General features: G+C 40.3%; 1 pseudogene; it reads right to left on the bottom strand.

Annotated features, from left to right (window-relative positions):
- Positions 1-15263: 15263 nt before the first annotated feature.
- Positions 15264-17105, bottom strand: LOC114204034 (importin subunit alpha-1 pseudogene; annotated as a pseudogene).
- Between the last annotated feature and the right edge of the window lie 323 nt (positions 17106-17428).

Here is a 17428-nt window from a genome sequence, read left to right as displayed (position 1 = left end):
ATGTCCTCCACCCTTTCTTGAATCCAGTGAATATCTTTATAATAATTACTTTAAATTCTCTGTCAGGTGTGTATTGCCTATTTCTGTTTCACTTAGATCTCCTGTTGTGATTTTTTCCTATTCTTTTATTTGGGACATATTCCTCTGTATCCTCATTTGGTCTACTTCTCTGTGTCTTTTCCTGTGTGTTATCAAAGTCAGCTATCTTCTGGCTTTATGAAGAAGAGGTCCTGTACTGTTCTGCAGTGCAGTGTCCCCTGTTCACCGAACCTAGCACTTCAGAGCTGTCTCCTATATGTGTGGATTATACCCTGCTATTGCATCTGAATCACTTTTTATTTCAGTCCAGATGTCCTCACTGACTTTCTGCCTATTTGAGCTATGCGTGCTCTCTACCAAAAAACTACTAGAAATGAGACCCAGGTGGGCTGGCTCTGAGGTCGTATGACTGCAAGAGGGCTAGGGAGCAGGGTGCCTATCTGCTAGTCTAGGCCCAAACATGGTGGCCACTGGATGCATGGTGCACAGTAGTGGTGGTGGCCAAGGGTGCAGCATACAACAGTGGTGGCAGTGGATGGGGGCTGCAGATGCTGGGCAGGGTTCATGCAGCATTAACAAAATTTTCTCTAAGCCCAGGGCAGAGGCCATTTGGCTTTGAGTGGGAGAGTCATCAGGAGAACTCATGGTTGGGACGAACTGCTAGCAGGTTAAGTAGCAAGTGTCTGTGTAGCACTCCTCCCAACAGGTGTCCCTGTATTTATTTATATTTTGGGGAGGGAGGAAAATGGCGTCTGCCAGTTACTTTATTACTGAGGAAGTCATACAACATACTCCAAAATCAGTATAAATGATCTCAAAAGAAAAGAAAATCTTTCTCTCGCTTACTCCCAAGTGTGCAAACTGTCACTTCTATGTTGCCTTTCCTCTGGCTGTCATCTGTTTAAGGGCAAGGACCTGGCTGTCACTCATCCTCCCTGCTCACCAGTGCTGAGTCACCTAACTTTTAAAATGCCAGGCTCCAAGTCCCACAGTTATACAAGTGTATGGAATTTGGTCACTCTGGGTTTCAAAGCCAAACATTATAAGGATTCATCTTCTTCCTGTGGGCTCCCTGGTGTAGGGGAACCTTTCTTTTACCTGTCCATGCTCACAGATCCCTCTCTTCTGCAGGCAGCTCCTGACCACCATTTCTGCCCTTCCTAATTTTTTCAATGTGGCTTCTTCTCTACACTTAGTTGGGGGTTTGTTCTGCCATTTTTCAGATTTCTTTCTGGCTTATTTACTAGGATGTGAGTGATATCTAGTTATAAATGTGGAATGGAATAAGCTTAGGATCCTCCCACTCTGCCATATTCCCAAGAGCTCCCCCACAACTTTTTCACATTTTGATTGCATACAGAGGCTATCTAAAGTTTGTTCTACTGTCATGAGCTAGTGAGAACAACCTTGTGGAATTTAGTGTGAGAAACATATCCCTCTACATACATATTTCCTTTCTTATATCCCAAAATTGATATGTAAGACATAAGTCCTTAAAGATGTCCATTCTAACCACCTTTATTTATTTATTTATTTATTTATAAAGATTTTATTTATTTATTTAAGAGAGACAGAGTGCATGAGTGGGGAGAGGAGCAGAGGGACAAGCAGACTCACTGCTGGGCAGGGAACCTGACATGGGGCTCAATCCCAGGACCTTGTGGTCATGACCTGAGCCAAAGTCAGATGCCTAACCAACTGAATCACCCAGGCACCCCATCACTGTTATTTAAAATAATACTAGAAGTGCTAGCTATAGCAATCAGATAACAAAAAGAAATAAACCGCATCCAAATCAGTAAGGAAGAAATAAAACTTTCACTATTTGCAGATTACATGATAGTCTGTATAGAAAACCCAAAAGACTACCAAAAAACTATTAGAAATGTAAAACAAATTCAGTAAAGTCACAGAATACAAAATCAATGTACAGAAATCTGTTGCATTTCTATACACTGATAATGAAGCAGCAGAAAGAGAAATTAAGAAAACAACCTAATTTACAATTGAACCAAAAATAAGAAGACATCTAAGAATAAACCTAACTAAAGAGGTGAAAGACCTGTACTCTGAAAACTATAAAACACTGATGAAAGAAATTCAAAATGACACAAAAATATGGAAAGACATCCTATGCTTATGGATTATTGTTAAATGTTAAATATTGCCTATACTACCCTAAGCAATCTACAATTTCAATGCAATCCCTGTCAAAATGCCACCAGCATTTCTCATAGAACTAGAAGAAACAATCTTAAACTTTCTATGGAACCACAAAGGACCCCAAATAGCCAAGCAATCTTGAAAAAGAAAAGCAAAGCAGGCAGAATCATATTTCCAGACTTCAAGTTATATTACAAAGCTGTTTTGATCAAAATAGAATGGTGGTGGCACAAAAATAGACACATACACCAATAGAACAGAATATAAAACTTAGAAATGAATGCACAACTATATGGCCAATTAATTTTCAACAAAGCAGGAAAGAATATCCAGTGGGAAAAAGACAATCTCTTCAACAAATGGTGCTGGGAAAACTGGACAGCAACATGCAAAATAATGAAACTGGAAAACTTCCTCGCACCATACACAAAAGTAAATTCAAAATGGTTTGGAGACCTAAATGTGAGACCTGAAACCATCAAAATCCTAGAGGAAAACACAGGCAGTAACCTCTGTGACACCAGCCTTAGCAACTTCTTTTTAGATATGTCTGAGGGAAGGGAAACAAAAGCAAAAATGAACTATTGGGACTTCATCAAGATAAAAAGTTTCTGCACAGTGAAGAAGATCATCAAAAAAACTAAAGGGCAACCTAAGGAATTGTAGAGGACATTTGCAAATGACATATCTGATAGGGGGTTAATATCCAAAATATATAAAGAACTTATAAAACTCAAAACCCCAAAAACAAATAGTCCAATTAAAAAATGGACAGAAGACATGAGTTAACATTTTTCCAAAGAAGACATAAAGATGGCCAACAGACACATGAACAGATGCTCAACATCACTGATCATCAGGGAAATAAAAATCAAAACTACAAGCGATATCACTTCACACCTGTTGGAATGGCTAAAATTAACAACACAAGAAATAGCAGGTTTTGGTGAGGATGTGGAGAAAGGGGAAACTTCTTGCACTGTTGGTGGGAATGCACGCTGGTGTAGCCACTGTGGACAACAGTATGGAGGTTCCTCAAAAAGTTAAAAATAGAACTACCCTATGGTCCAGCAATTGTACTACTAGGTATTTACCCAAAGAATACAAAAATAGAAATTCAAAGGGATACATGCATCCCAATGTTTATAGCAGCATTATCTACAATAGCCAAATTATGGAAACAGCCCAAGTGTCTATCAGTGAATCACCTGATGTTTGGATAAAGAAGATGTGAGATATATAGAAGATGTATAGCCACAGAGAAGAATGAAATCTTGCGTTTTCCAGGGACAAGGACTGAGCTAAAGAGTATTAGCTAAGTGAAATAAATCAGTCAGAGAAAGACAAATACCCTATGATCTCACTTATATATGGAACTTAAGAAGCAAAACAAATGAACAAAGGGAAAAAAGAGAGAGAGAGGCAAACTAAGAAACAGGCTCTTAACTATAGAGAACAAACTGATGGTTACCAGAGGGGAGGAGGATAGAGGGATGTGTTAAGGATTTTATTGGTCATGATGAGCGCCAAGTATTGTATGGAAGTGTAGAATCACTATATTGTACACCTGAAACTATTATTATATTGTATGTTTACTAACTGGAATTTGAATAAATCTTCAGAAAAAAAAGAGACTATAGTAAGAGACAAGGAAGGACACTATATAATGATAAAGGGGACAATCCAATGAAAATATATAACAATTGTAAATATTTAGGCAGCCAACGTCGGAGTACCCAAATACATAATGCAGTTAATCACAAATATAAAGGAAATAATTGATAATAATACAGTAATAGTTGGGGACTTTAATACCTTATTTACATCAATGGACAGATCACCCAAACAGAAAATCAATAAAGAAACAGTGACTTTAAATGACACATTGAACCAGGTGTGTTTTAAAATATAACTTCAGAACACTCTTTTCTAAAACAGCAGAATATACATTCTTTTCAAGTGCACACAAAACATTCCCCACAAGAGATCACATATTAGGCCACAAAACAAGTTTCAATACAAGTCTCACATTTAGGTCTTCAATCCATTTGAATATACTTTTGTGCATGGTGTAAGAAATTTTTCCAGTTTCATTCTTTTGCTTGTGTGTCCAGTTTTCCCAACGCCATTTGTTGAAGAAACTGTCTTTTTTTTCAACTGGATATTCTTTCTTGCTTTGTTGAAGATTAACTGACCATATAGTAGTGGGTTCATTTCTGGGATGTCTATTCTGTTCCATTGATCTATGTGTGTGTTTTTTTGCCAGTACTATACTCTTTTGATCACAAAGCTTCCTAATATAACTTGAAGTCTAGAAATGTGATGCCTTCTGCTTTGCTTTACTTTTTCAAGGTTGCTTTGGCTATTTGGGGTCTTTTGTGGTTTCATACAAAGTTTAGGATTGTTTGTTCTACCTCTGTGAAAAACACTGGTGACATTTTGATAAGGATTGTTTTAAATGTGTTTATTGATATATACTACTGTATAGACACTTAAACAATATTTGTTCTTTTAATCCAATCCATGAGCATAGAATGTCTTTCCATTTCTTTGTGTCATCTTCAATTTCTTTCATCGGTGTTTTATAGTTTTCAGAATATAGACCTTTCAGCCCTTTGCTTAGGTTTATTCCAAAGTATCTTATTATTTTTTGTTTGATTATAAATGGTATTGTTATTAATTTAATTTCTTAATTTTTCTTTCTGCAGCTTTATTACCGATGTATAGAAATGCAACAGAATTCTGTGCATCAATTATGTATCCTGTGACTTTACTGAATTCATTTAACAGTTCTAACACTTTTTTGTTTGTTCATTTTTGGAATCTTTTGTGTTTTCTATACATAGTGCCATGTCATCTGAAAATAGTGGAAGTATTACTTTTTCCTTACCAATTTGGATGCCTTTTATTTCTTTTTGTTGTCTGATTGCTGTGGCTCAGACTTCCTTTACTATATCGAATAAAAGTGTCGAAAATCCTTGTCTTGTTCGTGAAGGGGAAATGGGGGGGGAATACTCAGTTTTTCCCCATTAAGCATGTTTTTCATAAAAGGCCTTTATTATGTTGAGATATGTTCCCCTTAAACCTACTTTGTTGAGGGTTTTTATCATGAATGTGTGTTGTACTTTGTCAAATGCTTTTTCTGCATCTATTGAAATGATCATATGATTCTTATCCTTTCTTCCTTTCTCTTATTGATGTGATGTATCATGTTGATCGATTTGCAAATATTGAACTACCCTTGCAACTCAGAAATAAATCCCACTTGATGGTGATGAATAATTTTTTTTTAATATATTGGTGGATTCAGTTTGCTAGTATTTAGTTGAGGATTTTTGAGTCTATGTTCATGAGAGATATTGGCCTATAGTTCTCTTTTTTTTTGTGGTGTCTTTATTTGGTCTTGGTATTAAGGTATTACTAGCCTTATGTAATGAAGTTAAAATTTTTCCTTCCTTTTTTATTTTTTGGAATAGTTTGGGAAGAATAGGTATTAACATTTCTTTAAACGTTTGGTAGTATTCCCTCAGAAGCCATCTGGTCCTGGACTTTTGTTTGATGGGAATTTTTTTATTACTAAGTCAACTGCTTTGCTGGGAATTGGTCTATTCAAATTTTCTATTTCTTTATGTTTCAGTTTTCTTAGATTATATGTTTCTAGGAATTATCCATTTCTTCTAGGTTGTCCTATTAGCATATAGTTTTTCATAATGTTCTCTTATATTCCATTGTATTTTTAAGGTGTGAGTTGTTATTTCTCCTCTCTCATTTGTCATTTTAATTATTTGAGTCCTTTATCTTTTTTCTTGATAAATCTAGCTAGAGATTTATCAATTTTAGTGACTTTTTCAATAAATAAGCTGCTAGTTTCATTGATCTGTTCTATTGTGTGTGTAGGTGTGTATTTTGTGTGCTTTGTTTTGGCTTTTTTTATTTATTTTTAGTTTCTTTTTTTAAGATTTATTTATTTATTTTGAGAGAGTGAGAATGAGAGAGAGAGGGAGAGTACATGAGAGCGGAGAGGGTTAGAGGGAGAAGCAGACTCCCCGCTGAGCAGGGGCCCAATGCGGGACTCAATCCCAGGACTCCAGGATCATGACCTGAGCCGAAGGCAGTCGCTTAACCAACTGAGCCACCCAGACGCCCTATTTTTAGTTTCTGTATCATTTATTTCTGCTATAATCTTTTTTTTTTGCTATAATCTTTATTATTTCCTTTCTTCTGCTTGTTTAGTTGCCTTTATTTTTCTTTTCCTAGCTCCTTTAAATGTAAGGATTGGTTGTTTATTTGAAATTTTTCTTGCTTCTTGAGGTAGGCTTTTATTGCTCTATACTACCCTCTTAGAACCACATTTGCTGCATCCCAAAAGTTTTGGATTGTTGTGTTTTCATTTTCATTTGCTTCCAGTATACTTTTATTTCTTCTTTTATTTCCTGGTTGACCCATTCATTGTTTGGTAGCATGTATTTGTGGTCTCTGCAGATTGTTTCTTGTGGTTGACTTCTAAGTTCATATAGCATTGTGGTCAGAAAAGATGCACCATATGACTTTGATCTTCTTGAATTTGTTCGAGCTGTTTTGCCGCCTAATATGTGATCTAGTCTGGAGAATGTTCCATGTACACTTGAAAAGAATGTGTATTCTGTTGTCTTAGGACAAAATATATCAGTTTAATCCATCTGTTCCAGAGTGACTCTCCAAGTCATTCTTACCTTGTTGATTTACTATTTGAATGATCTGTCCATCCACATAAGAGAGGTATTATAATCCCTTATCATTATTGTCAATTCATTCCTTTACGTTTGTTATGAACTGTTTTATGTATTTGGGTACTCTCATTTGGGATGCATAAATATTTATAATTGTTACATCTTCTTGTTGGATTGTCCCCTTTATTTTTATATAGTGCTCTTCCTTGTCTCCTATTATAGTCTTTGTTTTAAAAGCTATTTTGTCCAATATAGGTAGTGGTACTTTGACTTTCTTTTGACATCAATTTGCATGATAGATATTTCTCCATCCCCTCACTTTCAATCTGCAGGTGACTTTTGGTCCAAAATGAGTCTCATAAACAGCATATAGATGGATCTTGTTTTTTGTTTGTTTGTTTATATCCATCTGTCACCTTATGTCTTTTGACTAGAGCATTAATCCATTTATATTCAAAACAGTTATTGGTAGATATGTATTTATTTCCATTTAGTTACTTGTTTTGTAGGTGTTTTATTGTTCTCTAATCCTTTCTTTTGATCTCCTTCAGTTTTCCGGCTTTCTTTATATACTTGGATTCCTTTCTCTTTATTTTTTACATATCTATTACTGGGTTTGATTTCTGATTACCATTAGGTTTGTATATAACATTTGCATATAGCAGTCTATATTAAATTGATGGTCATCCGGGGCACCTGGGTGGCTCAGTAGGTTAAGTGTGTGCCTTCTATTATGGAAATAGAGAAACTTAAGGGATGTGTAGGTGGCAGAGTCAGTTAAAAGTCTGCCTGGCTTTGGCTCAGATCATGATTTCGTGTCCTGCGATCAAGCCCCACATAGAGCTCCCTGCTTAGAGGGGAGTCTGATTCTCCCTCTTTCTCTGCCCCTCCCCCCCACTCATGCTCACTCTCTTTCTCTCTCTCTCAGATAGATAAATAAATAAAAGCTTAAAAATTGATAGTCATTAACCCATTCTTTACCCCTCCCCATGTTTTAATTATATCTTGTCATATTTTACATCCTTTTATTTTGTGAGTTGTTTGGCTGATATTTTACAAAAATACTCATTTTTACTGCTTCTGTGTTTCCTACCTTCGTACTGTCATTTTTGTTTTTTCTTTTTTACTCAAAAACTCCCCTTTAATATTTCTTGCAAGACTGTGTTAGTGGTCAAGAACTCCTTTCATTTTTGTTAATCTGGGAAACACTTTATCTCTCCTTCTATTCTGAATGGTAGTCTTGCTTGATAGTAATTTTGGCTGTAGACTTTTCCCATTCAGCACTTTGAATATAACATACCACTCCCTTCTGACTTGAAAGTTTCTGCCAAAAAATCCCCTGATAGCCTTATGTAACTTTCTTATTTTGTCTTGCTGCTTTTGAAATTTTTTTATCACTATATTTTGCCATTTTATTGTAATATGTCTTGGTGTGGATCTGCTTTTATTCATTTTGTTGGTGGTCGTCTGTGCCTCTTGGATCTGGATATCTTTCCTTCCCCAAATTAGGGAAGTTTTCTGCTATTATTTCTTCAAATAAATTTTCTGCTCCCTTTTCTCTCTCTTCTTCTCCTGGAACTCCTGTAATGTGAATGTTATTACGTTTGGTGGAATTACTGAGTCCCTAAGTCTATTCTTGTTTTGCATAACTCTTTTTTTTCTTTGTCCCTTTTGTTCAGCTTGATTGCTTTCCATTACTCTGTTTTCTAGGTTATTAATTTGTTCCTCTGCTTCTTCTAGCTTGTTGTTCAATCCATCAGGCATGTTTCTCATTGTGTTTATTAAGCTCTTTATCTCTGCAATGTTATTCCTTATCTCTCTGTTAAGAGTCTCACTCATGTCCTTCACTCTTTTCTCAACTCCAGTGAGAATTTTTATGATCATTACTTTTAATTCTCTATCAGGCATGTTACTTATATCTTTTTCACTTAGATCTCTGGCTATGGCCTTTTTCTGTTCTTTCATTTGAAACAAATTCCTCTGTCTTCTCGTTTTGTCTAAGTTTGTGCCTGCTTCTCTATGTTAAGAAAGTCAGCTACTTCTATTTTTAAGGGAAATGAACTTACAAACAAGAACTCCCAGGTTGGAAATCTGTTGTTGGCTGGGGTTTGTCCTGGTCTTCTGAAGGAACCACCTGCTGCCCTGGCACTGAGGGAAATATAACTGGGGAGGATGGTTCCCCCAGAGCATTGTAGGGTGAGATTTAGTGTAAGCAAGTTAGGTAGTAGTATTGGTACTCTGCTGGTTGCCACAGATGGCTCTGTGTTAAAGCTAAGGGGCAAAGGAGGGAAAAGGTGCTGGCTAGTTCCTTTGTTCCTGGAGGGGTTTCTCTGTGAATGTTGCCTCTTTGGGACATGCTGCAAGGAGAGCAAATAACCTCCCTACTGTGTGCCCTAGGCACTCTTTAGATTGCTGTTTCCACACTCTTATGTATGCAAGCTGTTTGCCCTGCCCTCTCTCTAAGATTAGCACCAATGCCTCTGAGGTCTCCTGAAGCCAAGCCCACTGACCTTTAAAACTCTAGGCTTTAAGCACTGCTGGTTGCAAGGACTCTCAAAATTAGGCCCCTCTCACTTTCCAAGACAATTGCTCTGAGGATTCATCTTCCCAGTGTGGTCTTCCTGTGTGTTAGTCTGTCTCTCCACCCTTCTCTGTGACCACAGCTCCCTCCCCACTGCAGCAACCATGATCCTTTTCTCTCTTAAACCTTGTCGCCCCACTTCCTACCTTCTTCAATGTGGCCTGTTCTTTACATTTTAGTTCTAGAGTTTGTTTTCTGCTAGTCTTCAGGTCTATTTCTGAGGTATATAGGATGATTCGATACTATCTAGTCGTATTAACAGGTCAAGGCAAGCCTGTAGTCCTTCCACTCTTCCACCATCTTCCTTGGTCCCCACATATCTATTTCTTGGAGGTAGCAGAAGGTTCTTAGCGGGTAAGCTGCTTCATTCTTGATAATTCTGTGGTCCCCAAAAAAGCAGGTACTGGATGTTCAGGGCTCTTTTTAGAACCAGGATGGTTATTTTAAGCAGAAATTCCCTGCAGAGAGGACCAGAGTCCTCCTGCTTGGCTGGGAGGGGCCACTCAGCCCTGAGGGGCAACATTCAGTCACCTGGCACTTGAAGAGATGATGTTTACTCCTCCCAATCCTCAAATTTCAAAGATGGGGATGTTGGCAGGGGTATGTGTAGAGAATTAACTTGACCCAAAGAGAAGTATAGCCTTTGTTCTCAGCTACTGGGAGTTGAACTCAGGCCCCTGGATTGTTCTGCTTGATAGGACATTCCGTTTACCTAAGGGTTTTGGCCACTAACAGTCTAGTGATGTGATTTGTGATGGAACTGTTCACACAGCATGATTATGATTTGGGCCCATGGTATTTGTGTCCCATCCAGAGGAACTAAAGACTAATTGTGTCAGCCTGACCTCTGGAAGGACAAAAGACTACAGGTCAGCCACACAGGAAGCATATGACTGAACCTCAACAAAACTCTGAACACAAAGGCTCCAGTGAGTTTCCCTGGTCAGCACTATACTGTGCATATTGTTATACATCATGGTCAGGAGTTGGTAATGCCAGCCAAAACTCCATAGGGGGAGGAAGACTGGAACTACTCCTGAACTATGTCCTTATGTGGCTCTTCCCTTGGCTGCTTCTAATTTAAATCTTAACCCTGCAATAAACTGTCTCTGTGAGGGGCACCTGGGTGGCTCAGTCTGTTAAGTGTCTGACTCTTGATTTTGGCTCAGGTTATGATCCCAGGGTTATGAGATCAAGCCCCACATCGGACTCCATACTCAGCAGGGAGTTTGTTTAAGATTTTCTCTCTCCCTCTGCCCCTTCCCCCTCTCTAAAATAAAAAAAAAAATAAATCTTTAATCATGTCAGAAATATAAGTAGTCTTATGGGGACTGTTCCCTCAGAATGAAGCTTGGCTAACCTTGGGGTAGAGTCCATATGTGTCGATCTCTGAGAGTTGGGGACCCAGGTTGGCAAAGGAAGTGAGAAAAAAGAGATGACAGTATAGCGAGGCACAGGGGACTCTGAGCTAACAGCCCGAGGTGCCGAGGTTTATTTTCCATATTCTTATATACCTTCTACAGTGATATAGATCTATAATGATTTACAGCAGGGGCGTAGTAAGTCACATGCCTCCACCTACCCAGGATTAGTCAAGCATGTAAGAATCTTTAAAACAGAATTTACAGGACAAGGGGACAAAGAGGGGAGTGCACAGTGTGCTGTTTACAGCTGGCTTTCTATCTACAAAACATCTCTGCTGCGTACTTTAGAACTGACCACACACGTTCCGAGGGCATTTCACTCTGATCCTTTCCGGTTATTTTTAACCCTGCAATTTTGAGTTTTCTCAGAGATCTCAGAGTCTGAGTGAACATGCACCAGTGGTCGTTGTGGTGTTCTGTTTCCCACAGCTCCCCCTTTCTTTTTTTCAAATTAGCCACTGTCGTAAGCACTCTGTGATGGAGATTTTGGGCACTCATTTGTTTTGTGAGGGCACAGTATCCAGGATCCAGACCCCCATACGGGCCTAGAGAAGAAGGATGGAATCCATACTGCGCAGAGGCACATGTCACCACTGCTAACATAGCCAGGAACAAATGTTCAGGGATTTTGGTAGATCTGGTCGTCTCCAGGACTTGCTCCGCCCTCTGAGTGAGGGTCTTCAGTTGCCCCCAAGTTGGGGGTGTTGTCGGGGGCAATTTTCATTTTTGAGGTCTCTTCAAGGAGAGTGTTGCCATCTCTCGGACAGGGTGTTGGGTAGTCAATCCTTGCAGCACCTGAGAGACCTCTTCTGTTGTCTTCATTGCCGGTCCTGGGCCAGACTTTCCGAAGAGGTATCCAAATTGCTTGACTGGATCCATCTGGAATGACACAAGCATAACCAGGGCCTCGGGTAATTAATTTCCTGGGCAACCAATTATTTTCATCATTTTTTATCCACACAGGTGCATCCTGAGTTGAGATTGAGGCTGGCGAGAAATGTTTGTCAGCTCTAGTATATGGTTCTCCTTGGGGTAAATTTAGAAAATTTTACAATAAATAAGGTTTGTGCCATAATGTCTTGGGGGGAGATTTCCCCTTTCTTTTTAGAAATAGTTTCACGCAGTTGTTTCTTAATGGTGGCATGGGCCATTTCCGCTACAGCTTGTCCCTGAGGATTGTTAAGGAATACCTGTGATATGCTGTATTTCCCATTCTGCAAGGAATTCTCGTACTTTCTTGCCAGTATATGCTGGGCCATTATCTGTCTTGATACAAGTAGGTAACCCCATAATATTGAAACATTCAAGTAAATGAGAGATAACATGCCCAGCCTTTTCTCCCGTCAATGGAGTAGCATGAAGAAATGGGTGGTCAATAGCCATTTCAAGCCAAGAAATAAAATCAGTATATGCTTCTGCAGGGCCTTGCACAATTTTTATATAACTTTGCCCCACTTCCCCTGAAGGGGTTAGCTTTTCCCAAGCTGTGAGGGTGATTTCAGATACCTGTACTGTGGCTGCAGGTGGGGTCTTAACCAGCTGCTCTCGAACATCTGAAAAGGGGCCAGAGCCAGTGAGTATTTCAAAATATGGTGCAAGAAAATCGGGTTAGCCCGATTAGCCCGGGGATTCATATAGGCAGCATCCGATAACCACATTTTCCATTGTAATAAATCCTGTGGCTTAAGGCAAACCCCAGCAACCATATGCCAGTCATAAGGGATCCACTCCCCAGAATTTGTCCAAACTTTCAAAATCTCTATAGTATAAGGGGCTGTGGGTCCATCCAAGTGGCAAGCCTTCTTTAGTTCCCTTAAAGCATTTAAATCTAATCCCTCATAGACGGGACCAGCAGCTTGTGTTAGGTATATGGGGAAAGCCATAAATAGATCATTAGCCCCTTGTCGTCAGAGTTCCTTTTCGAGAGGTGAGAGAGCTAAGGAGGGTCATTTGAGAAGGAATAAATCTACTCTGGAGGGAGGTTGATCATCTTCGGTGGGGTCCTCCGTTAAAAGTGGAGGGGCCGCGGGTGACGGTCGGGACTGTAAAGCCGCGAAAATTTTTTTACTTTCAGTCTTAGCCTTTTCTTTGTTTCTTTCTTTCTTTCTTTTTAAAGATTTATTTATTTATTTGAGAGAACGAGAATGAGAGAGAGTATATAAGAGGGGAGAGGGTCAGAGGGAGAAGCAGACTTCCCGCTGAACGGGGAGCCCCAGGCAGGGCTCGATCCAGGGACTGACCCAGGGACTCCAGGATCACGACCTGAGCTGAAGGCAGTCACTTAACCAACTGAGCCGCCCAGGCGCCCCAGTCTTAGCCTTTCCTAAAGTCTTATTGTCTAATTCATATGTATGTAAACAGTTAATAGTTTCTTTAGCAACCTCAGTCGGGGATAACTTATCCCCAGTTTCCATAGTATTGATAACCACTCGTACTAAAGCCCAAATGGGCCAGAAATCAAGGGGAATCATTTCACCCTGTCTCATAGCCGTCAAAACATTATTTTTCACTTGCACTCAAGTCTCCTCATCTAAGGAGCCTCTGTCCGGAAACCAAGGATTATATTCAACTACTGTTTCCAAACATTTTTCTATGCGCTGCTTAGTAACTTTAGCTCCATATTCTTTAAGAAAATGATGTATCAACACAGCAAAACCTGATGCTTTCGAATTAGATTGCCCCATAACCATGTAATAAACTTTCCTGCTTACCACCTTCTGTAGGGTTCCTAGCGCTGGCCGATCACTCCTCCACAGGGGCTTCAGGTCCCTGTTCTGGGGCCACTTGTCAACCTCTGAGAGTCGGGGACCTGGGGTGGTGAAGGAACTGAGAAAAAGAGACGACAGTATAGCGAGGCACAGGGGACCCCGAGCTAACAGCCCGAGGTGCCGAGGTTTATTTTCCATACTCTTATACACCTTCTACAGCGATATAGATCTATAATGATTTACAGCAGGGGTGTAGTAAGTCACATCCCTCCACCTACCCAGGATTAGTCAAGCACGTAAGAATCTTTAAAACAGAATTTACAGGACAAGGGAACAAAGAGGGAAGCGCACAGTGTGCTTTTTTACAGCTGGCTTCCTATCTACAAAACATCTTCTGCTGTGTACTTTAGAACTGACCACACGTTCCAAGGACATTTCACTCTGATCCTTTCCGGTTATTTTTAACCCTGCAATCTTGAGTTTTCTCAGAGATCTCGGAGTCTGAGCAAACATGCACCAGTGGTCATTGTGGCGTTCTGTTTCCCACACATATGCAGGAGTAAGTACTGGATAGGATGCAAGGGCATCTGTACTGGGGAGTCTATGAGAATGTACACTTAGGTCCAGTGGTCCCATGGTGTCATTTCAGGGGTGGATACTGGGATGGAAGGTGGATGGACCAGCTAGGATCAAATCACAGTGACTTTTAAAGAGGATAAATAAATAAATAATAAATAAATAAATATCTAGAAGAAGTGGTGCATGGACACACATATTCACATTTGCATACACACACATGCACACACAGAGACACACATTCACACATGTATATACATGTGCACACAGAGACATAACTGTGCACACATACTAACATGCACACATTCATACCAGACCCTTGAAGAACCAGAGAAGGTGAGTTACCCACTTACTCCTATTCTGAGCATAGAAAACTGTGTTTTCAGATTCCTCAAAGCTGTATGAAGACCCTTCCAAGCACAGATGCAGGGATTCATTCAGGACAGGAGAGTATGAGGACATTAGGAGGGCAGAGGTAACACAGGGCAGTACAGACCTGGCAGGAGGGTGGGAAGGCCATGTTTAGCTTTTGTCACAGCACCAGGAATAGGAGTCCCTGTCAACAGCAGCCCTAGGAGACCTCTCAGAAGCCAGTGAGGAGGGGGCTGTTCTGCCCAGATAGAATCACTTCTATGGTCAGGGATCCAGAAGAACTTTGAAATACAGCAATAACTTAAAACGGTAGCTAAAATGAAGTGCATTACACACTCACCCCCCAAAGATGCCTAGAGGATAAAGGTGTTTGTTTTGCTAATCTTGAATTCTGCTCAGAAGCATTTAATTAAAAGTGAGGGAAACCATGGTAGTAATATATTTTCTTTTAAAAGCCTTCTTCTAGGGTGATGGGGTCAATTTAAGTCCAGGACCCCTGGGAGACCAGTCCTGTCTGATGAGGGGAGCATGGAAGAGATGAAGGGAGTCTGCACTGACTGAAAGATGATGGTATCTAATGAAGAGTATGCTGGGCTCCACACTGCACTCAGCTCCTACTGCCCACAGACTTGCTCCTGCCTGAAGTCCCCAGCATGGCTTTTTTTTTTTTTTTTAAAAGAAAAGAGTGGAATTTAATCTTTATTTACAGGACACTGCAAGAGAGGAGATTCTACATAGAAATAAGAAACCCACTGAGGAAGAGCTTCATACAGGTTGTACAGTTTGGAACTGGTCAAGTAGAGTTTTGTTGTAAAAAGTGCTACAATAACAAAACACATTTAAAAAGAGTTCTTAGTAGAGAAACAGTAAGACAAACTTCTACCAAACAGAGTACACAACAAACAACTTTCTGCCTCAGCTGTACAATCTAAAAGTTAAAAGTCCCGGGAGTGCCATCCTGAACTTGGAACGTATAGCCTTCAGAGGTAGTTTCTGGCACAACATTCTGATCTTCCTCTTCCTCTACAGAGAAATACTTCTCAATCAAGTTTAATGAAGCTTTGTACACAGACTCATTTTCATGGTTTTGTAGAGCTTCAATTTTGTCCAAACCTCCACATTCTTCAATCATTATACTAAGTTTCTCAGTTTCACCTAGTTTCTCAGCAGCCTGAAAGATGTTTGAAATGGCATCCAGAATAACCAGAATAATTTTGGTGTCTTTTGCAGTTAAGAGGTTCATCAATGGTTCTATTATGCCACAATGAACGAGGTATACAATCTGTTCAACTGTCCCACCACTTGTATAGTTGGTCACAGCCCAGACAGCTTCCTTTTGTGTCTTAAAGTCTGCCTTAGAGAGAACACCAACGAGGAATGGGACTAATCCATGATTCACAACTTGCTCTATCTGGTCCTGGCGACCAGCTGTAATGTTTGACATTGTCCATGTAGCTTCCTTCTGAATATTAGTTTTGGGGTTCGTTAGGAGGCTGGGAAAAACAGCAAGTGCTCCTGCATCTATTACAACCTGACTCTGTTCATCCATCCCAGTAACGATATTTCCTATGGCTCTTAGTGCAGGAGTCCCAATGGGCAATTCAGTAGCTCCTAGAAGCTTCACAAGCTGGGGCACAACTCCTGTTTTCACAACCATTTCAATCCGTTCATTTGGACCATCAGTAAGGTAGGAAATGGCCCAGCAGGTATCTGCCAATACTTCTGGATCATCATGATGCAGGAGACGAACTAAGGTAGGAAGAATCTGCTCAACAGCATCTAATGGGGGTGCAGGATTCTTGTTGCGACAAAGGTTTGAAAGTGTCCAAGTAAGGTTATGTAAGTAACCACATGCTAAAGATGACATATCAGGAACTGCAAGGAGAGCTAATAGTGGGTCAACTGCACCATACTTGATAACCAAGTCTCGAAAAACTGAACCATCACCTGCAATGTTTCCTAGAGCCCATACAGCTTGTTCACTGATGTGGGCATGGGAAGATGCCAACAGAGAAATGAATGCTGGGATAGCACCTCCATCTACCACAGCCCTGGTCTGTTCTGACGTCCCAGAAGCAATGTTAGTGAGAGCCCAAGCAGATTCAAACTGAATGGGACTACAATCAGTTCTGCCCAAGAAGGACACAAATTTTGGAATCAAACCAGCCCGGATTATGTTGTCTATGGGGGGCTGTTTTTCCCTAGAAAGCAGTTTCCTAGCAGCTTGAGTAGCCTGGAGCTGGCTTTCCAAATTGTTGCTATTTATGCCTTTGACAATGTCATCAACAGACCAATTTACAGTGCCCTGGTTGTTGCGGTTTTCCTGTAGTGGAGAGGTAGCATCATCAGGAAACGAGCTTACGTTTCTCCTTTTCAGCATCTGGTCATCCTTCTTAGCTTTCCTTAGCTCCACATTAACTTCTATTCGGCGCCGCCTCATTTCTGTACTGTCTTTCCCCTTGTTCTTGAATCTGTTAAGGCGAGCAGCTGGTAAATTAGCATTCTCGTTGGTGGACATGGTTATGAGACAAAGGGAGAAAGAATTTGTTATCTTTCGTTCGGTGATGTTCTTTTCCGACGCTGTGTCACAGCCAGCCCTGGGCCTACACAGCCGGCTCAGGTTTCCACAGGAGGCGGTCCGGGGCACGCAAGCCGCAGGACAGCTGCCCTCAAAACGTCCACCACGGAACACCCCAAAGACGGTGTGTCCCCAGCATGGCTTTTAATGCCTCCTCTAGAAACCAAGAGCTAGATTTCCACCCTCAGCACTCACCACTGCTCTCAGACATGTTTTATTTCAGCAGCACTGGCTTCTCCTGGTGCTGAGCCTGTTCTTTTTCTCTCTCCTTCCCCAAA

The sequence above is a fragment of the Eumetopias jubatus genome, unplaced genomic scaffold (assembly GCF_037043125.1).
Source record: "Eumetopias jubatus isolate StellerSeaLion01/CBP00866 unplaced genomic scaffold, mEumJub1_p1.0 scaffold_13, whole genome shotgun sequence".
NCBI lineage: Eukaryota > Metazoa > Chordata > Mammalia > Carnivora > Otariidae > Eumetopias > Eumetopias jubatus.
This window is presented reverse-complemented; position numbering and strand designations above follow the sequence as displayed.